The 4,014-nt window shown below is 42.4% G+C and overlaps 1 long non-coding RNA gene across 1 annotated transcript; it reads left to right on the top strand.

Annotated features, from left to right (window-relative positions):
- The first annotated feature begins 2,105 nt into the window (after nt 1-2,105).
- On the top strand, nt 2,106-3,307 carry LOC149314021 (uncharacterized). The gene is made up of 3 exons (XR_016280889.1): nt 2,106-2,219; nt 2,327-2,371; nt 2,990-3,307. It is a non-coding gene; the product is annotated as an uncharacterized LOC149314021 (long non-coding RNA).
- The last annotated feature ends 707 nt before the right edge of the window (nt 3,308-4,014 follow it).

A 4,014-nucleotide genomic window follows, 5' to 3' on the forward strand; every position in this document is an offset into this window, starting at 1 on the left:
TCAATCAGGTCAGCAGGGGGAGAGGAGGGAGCAGAATCTTGACCTTCCCAGTAGGATTAGGCAAAAGCAAACTGCTGCAGCCTCTCCTAGCTTGTATGTTTTTCTTCATTAATGTGACTTGGCCATGCATATCCTGGTTTTCATATCTCAAATGTTGAGGGTATACACTTGACAAGAACTGATACCCTCACTGACTCCTTCCCATTGCCACTTCTATACAATGGCAACACAGACCTTTTACCATAGCAGGCCTGAAGTCTGCCCATCTTTATTCTGTTTGTGTTAGCCTTTTTTTACTAGCTTAGATAAGGTCCTCCCAAAACAATGATATATTTGTGTTAGACGAACCTTCTGAAAAATCTTTTAATCATGTTGACTGGACTGCAGTTTGAGAGATACAATATTGGGCCAGTAGCAGTCATGATTTTTGCAGTTCTACAAACTGTATTAGCATTATATCTGCTGTGCATTTTCCCCATGTCTAAGAATGGTCTCTATTCTTTCTGGGGTATATGCAAAAATGCTGATGAGGCGTTGTTGAGATAATTATAACACAATGGCAATAGCAGTAAGTAAAAAAAAAAAGCATTGTAAGTGTTGTTTGCTATTGTCCTACAAGAGTATCATTTATTTTCCTCGCACTGTCTTCCTGCCTAATTTGTTTATCTGACAGCAGCATGAAGTGTGAACAAGCAATAGTATTTTTATTTCCCAAACTGTTACTGTTAGTTGTGAGTTCAGTGTCTGTTTCCAAAGCCCTGAGTGACTCACTGAAATCATTTGCACTACTTCACTTCTCTCAGCCATTACTGCCATCTTGACTTTGACAAAGTGCTGCGTGGATTGGTTGGGGTCACACTAGCCTTCCAGTTTCATGTTGTAACTATTTAAGGTTCAGTTCTGGACTGCTAGGCAGAGGCCAACCCTTTCCCAAGCCCATTTTGTTTACATTTGAAAAACTGTAGAAGGAACATTTGTGGTTTATATCTCAGGAAGGAAAGCTGTTCCTGGACCAGCACTGACACACTCTGAAACAAAATTAAGAGCATTTTTCAGAAGTGATCATGCCAACTCAGCACCACAACGCAAAAGATGGTTTCCTCTTGTTCATTCACCACATAATATACATTCAGGCAAGTATTTCTACCATATAGACAGTAAGTTTATATCTAGTGGTATACGACTGGTCAAGGTACGATTATTTGGATACTGTTTGTAATGTGGTGCTTACCTCTCTCTGTTGCATACCCTCTTGCACTATCCCAATTTGGCAGGAACTGTTCCAGTTAATCCTCTGTCATCCAATTTTCTCAGCTGCTTTAATAATTTTCCAGTTACTCTTTCCTCCTCCCAGTTGCTGCAAAGGGAGTTCAAAGTGCAAAGAGGGGAGGGGACAGAAAAGCTTGCTATTCCCAGTGGGTTTGTTTGGTGATGGTTGTTTTCAGGCTTTCCTAAACTCTGTACATAAATTCCAGCATTTCTCCACTTAAAATAGAAGCTTTGTGTGTTTTTCATCATTAATAACTGTTCGTCTCTTGTTGCCTGGCCACAACCTTTTGACCACACTCTGATAGTTCCCCAGGTTTCATTTATGAAATGGTAAAGGGCATACTTTTGCTTATGTGGTGTTTTTCCATGCCTCTGTGAACACGACACCAAAAGCCTCCCCTCCAGAGCAGAATGGGGAATTGCTACTAACTGCTTCTAATAATGTAGGGGTGACACACAAAAATACTCCCAGCATATAGCATTGGCAAACCTCCTCTGAAGAAACTTGCCAAGAAAAGCCCGTGATAGATTTGCCTCAGGGTCAGAAACAACTTGAAATGTGTCAGCAGTGCTAGGACAACGACACTATTACAAGATGTTGCAATGAAGTACGGTATATGAACCTGAAGAGAAAGGATGTTTTCCAAAACCAGCAAGCTAATTAAACCACATCCTAGCAAACAGGACATTTTAGTATCTGAGAGTCATGTTGTGTTGCAGGATTCATACAGAATTTGCACATACATTATACATATTTTACAACATTGACAACAATGTTGCTTTGGGTTTCAGCCACCTGCCATACATTTTATATTTTTGTTTTACAGGAAAAAAGGCAGCTGAGAGAAAAGTTGCCCCGACAAATAATTTCCCCTCTGAAGTACTTCAGTAGTTTTTGGAGTGGATTCTGTGAAGAGTGTTTGAGAAAATTCAAATAAGGATTATTAACTGTAAGAACTAAGCTAAAACAGTGTATGATATATACAAGTTGAACAAGTAATTGTGAATAGTTTTCCTATCTTCTTCGGTTAAATTATTTTCTTCTTATTTTATACAGACATGACTTTGGGGGCCACAATACTGAGATTAAGTTATTCATAAGGTGAGTCTGTGATGGTAGGAGCTTAGATAATCATCAGAGGTTATCACAAGTGGTGACATTGGTAGGACATGTAGAGATCCCTATTCTTTGGACTATATCTTCCATAATCCTTCAATGACTATTCTGCGGTAGGCTGATGGGAGGTGTAGACCAAAAAACACCCAGAGGGCTCCAGTTGCACACCCCAGTTTACATGCATAAATCAGGCTCTAATGTGTCAGCTGAGTACACTTACAATGATGTGATCCAGTGTGGTCATCTTTCCCTGTGGTATTACACGCAAGACAACAAACATGCATACACATGAAACAGGACAGCAATCACAGTTCAAATTAATTAATCTTACATATAACCAAAGAAGTGAAATCATGATGCTATCAAGACTCAAAAACTAGCTTACAAGAGTTTCTTTAAATCATTTTTAAAACACAGCAGTGGCATCACTAGGGGGTGTGTGGACCACACCGGGTGACACTAAAAAGAAGGTGCCTCCTCCTTCCCAGCTGCTCCAGGACACCTGGGATGCAGGAGGAGGAGGAGGAGGAGTGTGCATGCGGGCTGCTCTGTCTGGAGCAATATTTAAATATTTGAAGGATGGAGCAAACTTATTTTCTGCAGCTCCAGAGAATAGGACCCAGAACAATGGATGCAAGCTACAGGAAAAGAGATTCCAGCTCAATGCAATCCGGCCTGAAGAAGAGTCCTCTGTCCTTGCCAACTGTCATCTTCTGGCCTAGAGGGAGTGAAAGGACAGGCCCAACACCACCGGGCCCAGCCTTGATTAAGAAGAAGAGTCCTCCCTCCAGTCCATTTGCCATGGTCCAGGCCTCAGAGAGAGAGAAGAACTGCTGGAACTGATCCCCTTCCCCAACACCTTTTGTGTCGTGTATTTTTAGATTGTAAACTTGAGGGCAGGGAACCGTCTAATTAAAAATAATAATTATAACCACTCTGAGAGCTTTTAGGGCTGAAGGGTGGGGTATAAATACCATAAATAAATAAATATTTGGAGGAACTTCCTGATAGTAAGGGCTGTTCAAGAGTGAAACACATTCCGTTAGAAAGTGGTGGATTTTCTCGTTGGAGGTCTTTAAACAGAGGCTGGATGGCCATCTGGCAGATTGCTTTGATTGTGAGTTGCTGCACAGCAGGAGGTTGGACTGGATGGCCCTTGTGGTCTCTTCCAACTCTATGATTCTATGATTCCTCTCCAGGGAAATAGCCCAAGATGGAGCAGCCTGCAAGGGCATACACTCCTCCTTCTCCAACTCGGGCTTCTTCTCCAGGGGAAAAAGCCTGGGACCAAGCAGCCAGGAAGGGAGCTCACCCTCCTCCTCCTCCTCCTCCTCCTCCTCCTCCTCCAGCCGCTGTTTTTCTCCCTGGAACATCTGCTCTCTGCCCCATACTGCAGTGAAGTAGGGAGTGCCCTTTTGATCCCACCCCTAGGAACTCCACCCACCGCACCAGTGACACCCCAGGTAGGGATGCCACTGAAACACAATTGTCCTCTGGATAATAGGCTGAGGTTTGGGAATTCAGCAAAGACACAGAAAAAGGAATAACTCAAAGGAGTAATTGTTGGGGGGGGGGAATAAGAAACTTCAATTTACTGTATTTAATATCCTTGAAACTGGAAGGAAAGC

Source organism: Sceloporus occidentalis, unplaced genomic scaffold, assembly GCF_023333645.1.
Source record: "Sceloporus occidentalis isolate IW3139 unplaced genomic scaffold, rSceOcc1.0.p SCAF_4, whole genome shotgun sequence".
Classification (NCBI taxonomy): domain Eukaryota; kingdom Metazoa; phylum Chordata; class Lepidosauria; order Squamata; family Phrynosomatidae; genus Sceloporus; species Sceloporus occidentalis.